Source organism: Budorcas taxicolor, chromosome 11, assembly GCF_023091745.1.
Source record: "Budorcas taxicolor isolate Tak-1 chromosome 11, Takin1.1, whole genome shotgun sequence".
In the NCBI taxonomy this organism is placed as follows: domain Eukaryota; kingdom Metazoa; phylum Chordata; class Mammalia; order Artiodactyla; family Bovidae; genus Budorcas; species Budorcas taxicolor.
In genome coordinates this window covers 4086614-4100964 of record NC_068920.1, presented here as the reverse complement: position 1 = coordinate 4100964, position 14351 = coordinate 4086614, and positions in this window count along the sequence as shown.

The window sequence follows — 14351 nt, the reverse complement described above, 5'->3', positions numbered from 1 at the left end:
CAACGCGCATGGGGACTGGCCCTTCCTGAGGCCACGAGAACGGGTCCCTGAGGTCCCCGTCGTAACTCGAGAAGATCTGCCGCAACTCGAGAATATCCAGGAGGTTCTCCCCTGCAGGCGAGATGAGGGCCATTTCCGCAGAGGCTTCTCGGGGCTAATCACACCTCACCTCTGGAACGTCGAAAGGGTCCTTCCCACCCTTGGGGCAACTTAAGAAGTTCCCCGACATACCCGTCTCCACTCGAGAGGAAATATGAGGGTCCCACCCACATCCAGAGGAGCCCCATTTCCGCCTCGTAGCTCGAGATGAGGGATCCTTTCCCTGCTTCGTCGGGAAAGAATTCCGGGCGTTCCCATCGCATCTCAAGAGGAGGCCCTCTCAACAGGAACGGCGAGAGGAACTCCAGGGTCGTTCCACCATTCCAAGAGTCCCCCAGATGTCTCAGTCCATTTCAGAGGAACCTCTTTTAATTTCACCTGCTCGTCTTTCACACCGAGGATCGACTCACACCAAGGTGGCACTTGGCACAGCCCTGTGGGAAAGCCTCGTGGGAAAGCCTCGAGGGAAAGCCACAGATCCCTTGTTCCACGTGACAGAAAGCGTGACCCTACTGCTGCAGCTCGGGAGGAAAGCGCAAGTGCATTCCCCCACTCGAGATGAGGCCTGACTCCCCTGGGGAGACTCAGAGGCACCCCAAGATCCATGTCAACACTGGAGAGGAATCCTCAGGTTCCGGCCCCGACTCCACACAAGGTCTTAGGCCCCGGCATATACGGGAGAGGAATCCCGAGATGGCCCCTAGCAACTCGCATGGGGTCTGGCCCTTCCTGAGGCCACCAGAGCGGGTCCCTGAGGTCCCCGTCGTAACTCGAGAAGACCTGCCGCAACTCGAGAAAATCCAGGAGGTTCTCCCCTGCAGGCGAAATGAGGCCCATTTCCGCAGAGGCTTCTCGGGGCTAATCACACCTCACCTCTGGAACGTCGAAAGGGTCCTTCACACCCTTGGTGCAACTCAAGAAGTTCCCTGACATACCCGTCTCCACTCGAGAGGAAACACGAGGGTCCCGCCCACATCCAGAGGAGCCCCGTTTCCGCCTCGTAGCTCGAGGTGAGGGATCCTTTCCTGCTTCGTCGGGAAAGAATTCCCGGCGTTCCCGTCGCATCTCAAGAGGAAGCCCTCTCAACAGGAACGGCGAGAGGAACTCCAGGGTCATGCCACCATTCCAAGAGTCCCCCAGATGTCTCAGTCCATTCCAGAGGAACCTCTTTTCCCTTCACCGGCTCATCTTTCACGCCGAGGATCGACTCACACCAAAGTGGCACTTGGCACAGCCCTGTGGGAAAGCCTCGAGGGAAAGCCTCGAGGGAAAGCCACAGATCCCTTGATCCACGTGACAGGAAGCGTGACCCTACTGCTGCAGCTCGGGAGGGAATCGAACCCACATGCCCCACCTCGAGACGAGGCCTGACTCCCCTGGGGAGACTCAGAGGCACCCCAAGATCCATGTCAACACTGTAGAGGAATCCTCAGGTTCCGGCCCCGACTCCACACAAGGTCTTAGGCCCCGGCATCGATGGGAGAGGAATCCCGAGATGGCCCCTATCAGCGCGCATGGGGACTGGCCCTTCCTGAGGCCACAAGAACGGGTCCCTGAGGTCCCCGTCGTAACTCGAGAAGATCTGCCGCAACTCGAGAATATCCAGGAGGTTCTCCCCTGCAGGCGAGATGAGGCCCATTTCCGCAGAGGCTTCTCGGGGCTAATCACACCTCACTTCTGGAACGTCGAAAGGGTCCTTCCCACCCTTGGGGCAACTCAAGAAGTTCCCCGACATACCCGTCTCCACTCGAAAGGAAACATGAGGGTCCCGCCCACATCCAGAGGAGCCCCGTTTCCGCCTCGTAGCTCGAGATGAGGGATCCTTTCCCTCCTTCGTCGGGAAAGAATTCCCGGCGTTCCCGTCGCATCTGAAAAGGAGGCCCTCTCAACAGGAACGGCGAGAGGAACTCCAGGGTCGTGCCACCATTCCAAGAGTCCCCCAGATGTCTCAGTCCATTCCAGAGGAACCTCTTTTCCCTTCACCGGCTCGTCTTTCACGCCGAGGATCGACTCACACCAAGGTGGCACTTGGCACAGCTCTGTGGGAAAGCCTCGTGGGAAAGCCTCGAGGGAAAGCCTCGAGGGAAAGCCATAGATCCCTTGATCCACGTGACAGGAAGCGTGACCCTACTGCTGCAGCTCGGGAGGGAAGCGCACGTGCATGCCCCAACTCGAGACGAGGCCTGACTCCCCTGGGGAGACTCAGAGGCACCCCATGATCCATGTCAACACTGGAGAGGAATCCTCAAGTTCCGCCCCCTACTCCACACAAGGTCTTAGGCCCCAGCATCGACGGGAGAGGAATCCCGAGATGGCCCCTAGCAGCTTGCATGGGGACTGGCCCTTCCTGAGGTCACCAGAGCGGGTCCCTGAGGTCCCCGTCGTAACTCGAGAAGACCTGCCACATCTCGAGAATATCCAGGAGGTTCTCCCCTGCAGGCGAGATGAGGCCCATTTCCGCAGAGGCTTCTCGGGGCTAATCACACCTCACCTCTGGAACGTCGAAAGGGTCCTTCTCACCCTTTGGGCAACTCAAGAAGTTCCCGACATACCCGTCTCCACTCGAGAGGAAACACGAGGGTCCCGCCCACATCCAGAGGAGCCCCGTTTCCGCCTCGTAGCTCGAGGTGAGGGATCCTTTCCCTGCTTCGTCGGGAAAGAATGCCCGGCGTTCCCGTCGCATCTCAAGAGGAGGCCTTCTCAACAGGAACGGCGAGAGGAACTCCAGGGTCGTGCCACCATTCCAAGAGTCCCCCAGATGTCTCAGTCCATTCCAGAGGAACCTCTTTTCCCTTCACCGGCTCGTCTTTCACGCCGAGGATCGACTCACACCAAGGTGGCACTTGGCACAGCCCTGTGGGAAAGCCTCGTGGGAAAGCCTCAAGGGAAAGCCTCGAGGGAAAGCCTCGAGGGAAAGCCTCAGATCCCTTGACCACGTGACAGGAAGCGTGATCCTACTGCTGCAGCTCGGAAGGAAAGCGCACGTGCATGCCCCCACTCGAGACGAAGCCTGACTCCCCTGGAGAGATTCAGAGGCACCCCAAGATCCCTGTCAACACTGGAGAGGAATCCTCAGGTTCCGGCCCCGACTCCACAAAAGGTCTTAGGCCCCGGCATCGATGGGAGAGGAATGCCGAGATGGCCCCTAGCAACGCGCATGGGGACTGGCCCTTCCTGAGGCCACCAGAGCGGGTCCCTGAGGTCCCCGTCGTAACTCGAGAAGACCTGCCGCCCCTCGAGAATATCCAGGAGGTTCTTCCCTGCAGGCAAGATGAGGCCCATTTCCGCAGAGGCTTCTCGGGGCTAATCACACCTCACCTCTGGAACGTCGAAAGGGTCCTTCACACCCTTGGTGCAACTCAAGAAGTTCCCCGACATACCCGTCTCCACTCGAGAGGAAACACGAGGGTCCCGCCCACATCCAGAGGAGCCCCGTTTCTGCCTCGTAGCTCGAGGTGAGGGATCCTTTCCCTGCTTCGTCGGGAAAGAATTCCCGGCGTTCCCGTCGCATCTCAAGAGGAGGCCCTCTCAACAGGAACGGCGAGAGGAACTCCAGGGTCATGCCACCATTCCAAGAGTCCCCCAGATGTCTCAGTCCATTCCAGAGGAACCTCTTTTCCCTTCACCGGCTCATCTTTCACGCCGAGGATCGACTCACACCAAGGTGGCACTTGGCACAGCCCTGTGGGAAAGCCTCTTGGAAAGCCTCGAGGGAAAGCCTCGAGGGAAAGCCACAGATCCCTTGATCCACGTGACAGGAAGCGTGACCCTACTGCTGCAGCTCGGGAGGGAATCGAACCCACATGCCCCAACTCGAGACGAGGCCTGACTCCCCTGGGGAGACTCAGAGGCACCCCAAGATCCATGTCAACACTGTAGAGGAATCCTCAGGGTCCGGCCCCGACTCCACACAAGGTCTTAGCCCCCGGCATCGATGGGAGAGGAATGCCGAGATGGACCCTAGCAACGCGCATGGGGACTGGCCCTTCCTGAGGCCACAAGAACGGGTCCCTGAGGTCCCCGTCGTAACTCGAAAATATCTGCCGCAACTCGAGAATATCCAGGAGGTTCTCCCCTGCAGGCGAGATGAGGGCCATTTCCGCAGAGGCTTCTCGGGGCTAATCACACCTCACCTCTGGAACGTCGAAAGGGTCCTTCCCACCCTTGGGGCAACTCAAAAAGTTCCCCGACATACCCGTCTCCACTCGAGAGGAAATATGAGGGTCCCACCCACATTCAGAGGAGCCCCATTTCCGCCTAGTAGCTCGAGATGAGGGATCCTTTCCCTGCTTCGTCGGGAAAGAATTCCGGGCGTTCCCATCGCATCTCAAGAGGAGGCCCTCTCAACAGGAATGGCGAGAGGAACTCCAGGGTCGTTCCACCATTCCAAGAGTCCCCCAGATGTCTCAGTCCAATTCAGAGGAACCTCTTTTAACTTCACCTGCTCGTCTTTCACACCGAGGATCGACTCACACCAAGGTGGCACTTGGCACAGCCCTGTGGGAAAGCCTCGTGGGAAAGCCTCGAGGGAAAGCCACAGATCCCTTGATCCACGTGACAGAAAGCGTGACCCTACTGCTGCAGCTCGGGAGGAAAGCGCAAGTGCATTCCCCCACTCGAGATGAGGCCTGACTCCCCTGGGGAGACTCAGAGGCACCCCAAGATCCATGTCAACACTGGAGAGGAATCCTCAGGTTCCGGCCCCGACTCCACACAAGGTCTTAGGCCCCGGCATCGATTGGAGAGGAATCCCGAGATGGCCCCTAGCAACTCGCATGGCGTCTGGCCCTTCCTGAGGCCACCAGAGCGGGTCCCTGAGGTCCCCGTCGTAACTCGAGAAGACCTGCCGCATCTCGAGAAAATCCAGGAGGTTCTCCCCTGCAGGCGAAATGAGGCCCATTTCCGCAGAGGCTTCTCGGGGCTAATCACACCTCACCTCTGGAACGTCGAAAGGGTCCTTCACACCCTTGGTGCAACTCAAGAAGTTCCCCGACATACCCGTCTCCACTCGAGAGGAAACACGAGGGTCCCGCCCACATCCAGAGGAGCCCCGTTTCCACCTCGTAGCTCGAGGTGAGGGATCCTTTCCCTGCTTCGTCGGGAAAGAATTCCCGGCGTTCCCGTCGCATCTCAAGAGGAGGCCCTCTCAACAGGAACGGCGAGAGGAACTCCAGGGTCGTGCCACCATTCCAAGAGTCCCCCAGATGTCTCAGTCCATTCCAGAGGAACCTCTTTTCCCTTCACCGCCTCGTCTTTCACGCCGAGGATCGACTCACACTAAGGTGGCACTTGGCACAGCCCTGTGGGAAAGCCTCGTGGGAAAGCCTCGAGGGAAAGCCTCGAGGGAAAGACACAGATCCCTTGATCCACGTGACAGGAAGCGTGACCCTACTGCTGCAGCTCGTGAGGGAAGCGCACGTGCATGCCCCCACTCGAGACGAGGCCTGAATCCCCTGGGGAGACTCAGAGGCACCCCAATATCCATGTCAACACTGGAGAGGAATCCTCAGGTTCCGGCCCCTACTCCACACAAGGTCTTAGGCCCCGGCATCGATGGGAGAGGAATCCCGAGATGGCCCCTAGCAACTCGCATGGGGACTGGCCTTTGCTGAGGCCACAAGAGGGGGTCCCTGAGGTCCCCGTCGTAACTCGAGAAGACCTGCCGCAACTCGGGAATATCCAGGAGGTTCTCCCCTGCAGGCGAGATGAGGCCCATTTCCGCAGAGGCTTCTCGGGGCTAATCACACCTCACCTCTGGAACGTCGAAAGGGTCCTTCCCACCCTTGGTGCAACTCAAGAAGTTCCCCGACATACCCGTCTCCACTCGAGAGGAAACACGAGGGTCCCGCGCACATCCAGAGGAGCCCCGTTTCCGCCTCGTAGCTCGAGGTGAGGGATCCTTTCCCTGCTTCGTCGGGAAAGAATTCCCGGCGTTCCCGTCGCATCTCAAGAGGAGGCCCTCTCAACAGGAACTGCGAGAGGAACTCCAGGGTCATGCCACCATTCCAAGAGTCCCCCAGATGTCTCAGTCCATTCCAGAGGAACCTCTTTTCCCTTCACCGGCTCATCTTTCACGCCGAGGATCGACTCACACCAAGGTGGCACTTGGCACAGCCCTGTGGGAAAGCCTCGTGGGAAAGCCTCGAGGGAAAGCCTCGAGGAAAGCCACAGATCCCTTGATCCACGTGACAGGAAGCGTGACCCTACTTCTGCAGCTCGGGAGGGAAGCGCACGCCCATGCCCCCACTCGAGACAAAGCCTGACTCCCCTGGGGAGACTCAGAGGCACCCCAAGATCCATGTCAACACTGGAGAGGAATGCTCAGATTCCGGCCCCGACTCCACACAAGGTCTTAGGCCCCGGCATATACTGGAGTGGTATCCCGAGATGGCCGCTAGCAACTTGCATGGGGTCTGGCCCTTCCTGAGGCCACCAGAGCGGGTCCCTGAGGTCCCCGTCGTAACTCGAGAAGACCTGCCGCAACTCGAGAATATCCAGGAGATTCTCCCCTGCAGTCGAGATGAGGCCCATTTCCGCAGAGTCTTCTTGGGGCTAATCACACCTCACCTCTGGAACGTCGAAAGGGTCCTTCCCACCCTTGGTGCAACTCAAGATGGTCCCCGACATACCCGTCTCCACTCGAGAGGAAACACGAGGGTCCCGCCCACAACCAGAGGAGCCCCGTTTCCGCCTCGTAGCTCGAGGTGAGGGATCCTTTCCCTGCTTCTTCGGGAAAGAATTCCCGGCGTTCCTGTTGCATCTCAAGAGGAGGCCCTCTCAAGAGGAACGGCGAGAGGAACTCCAGGGTCGTGCCACCATTCCAAGAGTCCCCCAGAGGTCTCAGTCCATTCCAGAGGAAACTCTTTTCCCTTCACCGGCTCGTCTTTAACGCCGAGGATCGACTCACACCAAAGTGGCACTTGGCACAGCCCTGAGGGATAGCCTCGTGGGAAAGCCTCGAGGGAAAGCCTCGAGGGAAAGCCACAGATCCCTTGATCCACGTGACAGGAAGCGTGACCCTACTGCTGCAGCTCGGGAGGGAATCGCACGCGCATGCCCCCACTCGAGACGAGGCCTGACTCCCATGTGGAGACTCAGAGGCACCCCAAGATCCATGTTAACACTGGAGAGGAATCCTCAGGTTCCGGCGCCGAGTCCACAAAAGGTCTTAGGCCCCGGCATCGATGGGAGAGGAATCCCGAGATGGCCTCTAGCAACGAACATGGGGACTGGCCCTTCCTGAGGCCACCAGAGCGGGTCCCTGAGGTCCCCGTCGTAACACGAGAAGACCTGCCGCCCCTCGAGAATATCCAGGAGGTTCTTCCCTGCAGGCAAGATGAGGCCCATTTCCGCAGAGGCTTCTCGGGGCTAATCACACCTCACCTCTGGAACGTCGAAAGGGTCCTTCACACCCTTGGTGCAACTCAAGAAGTTCCCCGACATACCCGTCTCCACTCGAGAGGAAACACGAGGGTCCCGCCCACATCCAGAGGAGCCCCGTTTCCACCTCCTAGCTCGAGGTGACGGATCATTTCCCTGTTTCGTCGGGAAAGAATTCCCGGTGTTCCCGTCGCATCTCAAGAGGAGGCCCTCTCAACAGGAACGGCGAGAGGAACTCCAGGGTCGTGCTACCATTCCAAGAGTCCCCCAGAGGTCTCAGTCCATTCCAGAGGAAACTCTTTTCCCTTCACCGGCTCATCTTTGACGCCGAGGATCGACTCACACCAAGGTAACACTTGGCACAGCCTTGTGGGAAGCCTCCTGGGAAAGCCTCGAGGGAAAGCCTCGAGGGAAAGCCACAGATCCCTTGATCCACGTGACAGGAAGCGTGACCTTACTGCTGCAGCTCGGGAGGGAATCGAACGCACATGCCCCCACTCGAGACGATTCCTGACTCCCCAGGGGAGACTCAGAGGCACCCCAAGATCCATGTCAACACTGGAGAGGAATCCTCAGGTTCCGGCCCCGACTCCACACAAGGTCTTAGGCCCCGGCATGGATGGGAGAGGAATCCCGAGATGGCCCCTAGCAACGCGCATGGGGACTGGCCCTTCCTGAGGCCACCAGAGCGGGTCCCTGAGGTCCCCGTCGTAACTCGAGAAGATCTGCCGCAACTCGAGAATATCCAGGAGATTCTCCCCTGCAGTCGAGATGAGGCCCATTTCCGCAGAGTCTTCTTGGGGCTAATCACACCTCACCTCTGGAACGTCGAAAGGGTCCTTCCCACCCTTGGTGCAACTCAAGATGGTCCCCGACATACCCGTCTCCACTCGAGAGGAAACACGAGGGTCCCGCCCACAACCAGAGGAGCCCCGTTTCCGCCTCGTAGCTCGAGGTGAGGGATCCTTTCCCTGCTTCTTCGGGAAAGAATTCCCGGCGTTCCTGTTGCATCTCAAGAGGAGGCCCTCTCAAGAGGAACGGCGAGAGGAACTCCAGGGTCGTGCCACCATTCCAAGAGTCCCCCAGAGGTCTCAGTCCATTCCAGAGGAAACTCTTTTCCCTTCACCGGCTCGTCTTTAACGCCGAGGATCGACTCACACCAAAGTGGCACTTGGCACAGCCCTGAGGGATAGCCTCGTGGGAAAGCCTCGAGGGAAAGCCTCGAGGGAAAGCCACAGATCCCTTGATCCACGTGACAGGAAGCGTGACCCTACTGCTGCAGCTCGGGAGGGAATCGCACGCGCATGCCCCCACTCGAGACGAGGCCTGACTCCCATGTGGAGACTCAGAGGCACCCCAAGATCCATGTTAACACTGGAGAGGAATCCTCAGGTTCCGGCGCCGAGTCCACAAAAGGTCTTAGGCCCCGGCATCGATGGGAGAGGAATCCCGAGATGGCCTCTAGCAACGAGCATGGGGACTGGCCCTTCCTGAGGCCACCAGAGCGGGTCCCTGAGGTCCCCGTCGTAACACGAGAAGACCTGCCGCCCCTCGAGAATATCCAGGAGGTTCTTCCCTGCAGGCAAGATGAGGCCCATTTCCGCAGAGGCTTCTCGGGGCTAATCACACCTCACCTCTGGAACGTCGAAAGGGTCCTTCACACCCTTGGTGCAACTCAAGAAGTTCCCCGACATACCCGTCTCCACTCGAGAGGAAACACGAGGGTCCCGCCCACATCCAGAGGAGCCCCGTTTCCACCTCCTAGCTCGAGGTGACGGATCATTTCCCTGTTTCGTCGGGAAAGAATTCCCGGTGTTCCCGTCGCATCTCAAGAGGAGGCCCTCTCAACAGGAACGGCGAGAGGAACTCCAGGGTCGTGCTACCATTCCAAGAGTCCCCCAGAGGTCTCAGTCCATTCCAGAGGAAACTCTTTTCCCTTCACCGGCTCATCTTTGACGCCGAGGATCGACTCACACCAAGGTAACACTTGGCACAGCCTTGTGGGAAGCCTCCTGGGAAAGCCTCGAGGGAAAGCCTCGAGGGAAAGCCACAGATCCCTTGATCCACGTGACAGGAAGCGTGACCTTACTGCTGCAGCTCGGGAGGGAATCGAACGCACATGCCCCCACTCGAGACGAGTCCTGACTCCCCAGGGGAGACTCAGAGGCACCCCAAGATCCATGTCAACACTGGAGAGGAATCCTCAGGTTCCGGCCCCGACTCCACACAAGGTCTTAGGCCCCGGCATGGATGGGAGAGGAATCCCGAGATGGCCCCTAGCAACGCGCATGGGGACTGGCCCTTCCTGAGGCCACCAGAGCGGGTCACTGAGGTCCCCGTCGTAACTCGAGAAGATCTGCCGCAACTCGAGAATATCCAGGAGATTCTCCCCTGCAGTCGAGATGAGGCCGATTTCCGCAGATTCTTCTTGGGGCTAATCACACCTCACCTCTGGAACGTCGAAAGGGTCCTTCCCACCCTTGGTGCAACTCAAGATGGTCCCCGACATACCCGTCTCCACTCGAGAGGAAACACGAGGGTCCCGCCCACAACCAGAGGAGCCCCGTTTCCGCCTCGTAGCTCGAGGTGAGGGATCCTTTCCCTGCTTCTTCGGGAAAGAATTCCCGGCGTTCCTGTTGCATCTCAAGAGGAGGCCCTCTCAAGAGGAACGGCGAGAGGAACTCCAGGGTCGTGCCACCATTCCAAGAGTCCCCCAGAGGTCTCAGTCCATTCCAGAGGAAACTCTTTTCCTTCACCGGCTCGTCTTTAACGCCGAGGATCGACTCACACCAAAGTGGCACTTTTCACAGCCCTGAGGGATAGCCTCGTGGGAAAGCCTCGAGGGAAAGCCTCGAGGGAAAGCCACAGATCCCTTGATCCACGTGACAGGAAGCGTGACCCTACTGCTGCAGCTCGGGAGGGAATCGCACGCGCATGCCCCCACTCGAGACGAGGCCTGACTCCCATGTGGAGACTCAGAGGCACCCCAAGATCCATGTTAACACTGGAGAGGAATCCTCAGGTTCCGGCCCCGAGTCCACAAAAGGTCTTAGGCCCCGGCATCGATGGGAGAGGAATCCCGAGATGGCCTCTAGCAACGAGCATGGGGACTGGCCCTTCCTGAGGCCACCAGAGCGGGTCCCTGAGGTCCCCGTCGTAACACGAGAAGACCTGCCGCCCCCTCGAGAATATCCAGGAGGTTCTTCCCTGCAGGCAAGATGAGGCCCATTTCCGCAGGAGGCTTCTCGGGGCTAATCACACCTCACCTCTGGAACGTCGAAAGGGTCCTTCACACCCTTGGTGCAACTCAAGAAGTTCCCCGACATACCCGTCTCCACTCGAGAGGAAACACGAGGGTTCCGCCCACATCCAGAGGAGCCCCGTTTCCACCTCCTAGCTCGAGGTGACGGATCATTTCCCTGTTTCGTCGGGAAAGAATTCCCGGTGTTCCCGTCGCATCTCAAGAGGAGGCCCTCTCAACAGGAACGGCGAGAGGAACTCCAGGGTCGTGCTACCATTCCAAGAGTCCCCCAGATGTCTCAGTCCATTCCAGAGGAAACTCTTTTCCCTTCACCGGCTCATCTTTGACGCCGAGGATCGACTCACACCAAGGTAACACTTGGCACAGCCTTGTGGGAAGCCTCCTGGGAAAGCCTCGAGGGAAAGCCTCGAGGGAAAGCCACAGATCCCTTGATCCACGTGACAGGAAGCGTGACCTTACTGCTGCAGCTCGGGAGGGAATCGAACGCACATGCCCCCACTCGAGACGAGTCCTGACTCCCCAGGGGAGACTCAGAGGCACCCCAAGATCCATGTCAACACTGGAGAGGAATCCTCAGGTTCCGGCCCCGACTCCACACAAGGTCTTAGGCCCCGGCATGGATGGGAGAGGAATCCCGAGTTGGCCACTAGCAACGCGCATGGGGACTGGCCCTTCCTGAGGCCACCAGAGCGGGTCCCTGAGGTCCCCGTCGTAAGTCGAGAAGACCTGCCGCAACTCGAGAATATCCAGGAGGTTCTCCCCTGCAGGCGAGATGAGGCCCATTTCCTAGGAGGCTTCTCGGGGCTAATCACACCTCACCTCTGGAACGTCGAAAGGGTCCTTCCCACCCTTGGTGCAACTCAAGAAGTTCCCCGACATACCCGTCTCCACTCGAGAGGAAACACGTGGGTCCCGCCCACATCCAGAGGAGCCCCGTTTCTGCCTCGTAGCTCGAGGTGACGGATCCTTTCCCTGCTTCTTCGGGAAAGAATTCCCGGCGTTCCCGTCGCATCTCAAGAGGAGGCCCTCTCAACAGGAACGGCGAGAGGAACTCCTGGGTCGTGCCACCATTCCAAGAGTCCCCCAGATGTCTCAGTCCATTCCAGAGGAACCTCTTTTCCCTTCACCGGCTCGTCTTTCACGCCGAGGATTGACTCACACTAAGGGGTCACTTGGCACAGCCCGGTGGGAAAGCCTCGTGGGAAAGCCTCGAGGGAAAGCCTCGAGGGAAAGACACAGATCCCTTGATCCACGTGACAGGAAGCGTGACCCTACTGCTGCAGCTCGGGAGGAAGCGCACGTGCATGCCCCCACTCGAGACGAGGCCTGACTCCCCTGAGGAGCCTCAGAGGCACCCCAAAATCCATGTCAACACTGGAGAGGAATCCTCAGGTTCCGGCCCCGACTCCACACAAGGTCTTAGGCCCTGGCATCGATGGGAGAGGAATCCCGAGATGGCCCCTAGCAACTCGCATGGGGTCTGGCCCTTCCTGAGGCCACCAGAGCGGGTCCCTGAGGTCCCCGTCTTAACTCGAGAAGACCTGCCGCAACTCGAGAATATCCAGGAGATTCTCCCCTGCAGTCGAGATTAGGCCCATTTCCGCAGAGGCTTCTCGGGGATAATCACTCCTCACCTCTGGAACGTCGAAAGGGTCCTTCCCACCCTTGGTGCCACTCAAGAAGGTCCCCGACCTACCCGTCTCCACTCGAGAGGAAACACGAGGGTCCCGCCCACATCCAGAGGAGCCCCGTTTCCGCCTCGTAGCTCGAGGTGAGGGATCCTTTCCCTGCTTCTTCGGGAAAGAATTCCCGGCGTTCCTGTCGCATCTCAAGTGGAGGCCCTCTCAAGAGGAACGGCGAGAGGAACTCCAGGGTCGTGCCACCATTCCAAGAGTCCCCCAGATGTCTCAGTCCATTCCAGAGGAACCTCTTTTCCCTTCACCGGCTCTTCTTTCACGCCGAGGATCGACTCACACCAAGGTGGCACTTGGCACAGCCCTGTGGGAAAGCCTCGAGGGAAAGCCTCGAGGGAAAGCCACAGATCCCTTGATCCACGTGACAGGAAGCGTGACCCTACTGCTGCAGCTCGGGAGGGAATCGCACGCGCATGCCCCCACTCGAGACGAGGCCTGACTCCCATGTGGAGACTCAGAGGCACCCCAAGATCCATGTAAACACTGGAGAGGAATCCTCAGGTTCCGGCCCCGAGTCCAGAAAAGGTCTTAGGCCCCGGCATCGATGGGAGAGGAATCCCGAGATGGCCCCTAGCAACGAGCATGGGGACTGGCCCTTCCTGAGGCCACCAGAGCGGGTCCCTGAGGTCCCCGTCGTAACACGAGAAGACCTGCCGCCCCTTGAGAATATCCAGGAGGTTCTTCCCTGCAGGCAAGATGAGGCCCATTTCCGCAGAGGCTTCTCGGGGCTAATCACACCTCACCTCTGGAACGTCAAAAGGCTCCTTCCCAGCATTGGTGCAACTCAAGAAGTTCCCCGACATACCCGTCTCCACTCGAGAGGAAACACGAGTGTCCCGCCCACATCCAGAGGAGCCCCGTTTCTGCCTCGTAGCTCGAGGTGAGGGATCCTTTCCCTGCTTCGTCGGGAAAGAATTCCCGGCGTTCCCGTCGCATCTCAAGACGAGGCCCTCTCAACAGGAACGGCGAGAGGAACTCCAGGGTCGTGCCACCATTCCAAGAGTCCCCCAGATGTCTCAGTCCATTCCAGAGGAACCTCTTTTCCCTTCACCGGCTCGTCTTTCACGCCGAGGATCGACTCACACCAAGGTGGCACTTGGCACAGCTCTGTGGGAAAGCCTCGTGGGAAAGCCTCAAGGGAAAGCCTCGAGGGAAAGCCACAGATCCCTTGATCCACGTGACAGGAAGCGTGACCCTACTGCTGCAGCTCGGGAGGGAAGGGCACGTGCATGCCCCAACTCGAGACGAGGCCTGACTCCCCTGGGGAGACTCAGAGGCACCCCAAGATCCATGTCAACACTGGAGAGGAATCCTCAAGTTCCGCCCCCTACTCCACACAAGGTCTTAGGCCCCAGCATCGACGGGAGAGGAATCCCGAGATGGCCCCTAGCAACTCGCATGGGGTCTGGCCCTTCATGAGGCCACCAGAGCGGGTCCCTGAGGTCCCCGTCGTAACTCGAGAAGACCTGCCGCAACTCGAGAAAATCCAGGAGGTTCTCCCCTGCAGGCGAAATGAGGCCCATTTCCGCAGAGGCTTCTCGGGGCTAATCACACATCCCTCTGGAACGTCGAAAGGGTCCTTCACACCCTTGGTGCAACTCAAGAAGTTCCCCGACATACCCGTCTCCACTCGAGAGGAAACACGAGGGTCCCGCCCACATCCAGAGGAGCCCCGTTTCTGCCTCGTAGCTCGAGGTGAGGGATCCTTTCCCCTGCTTCGTCGGGAAAGAATTCCCGGCGTTCCCGTCGCATCTCAAGAGGAGGCCCTCTCAACAGGAACGGCGAGAGGAACTCCAGGGTCGTGCCACCATTCCAAGAGTCCCCCAGATGTCTCAGTCCATTCCAGAGGAACCTCTTTTCCCTTCACCGCCTCGTCTTTCACGCCGAGGATCGACTCACACTAAGGTGGCACTTGG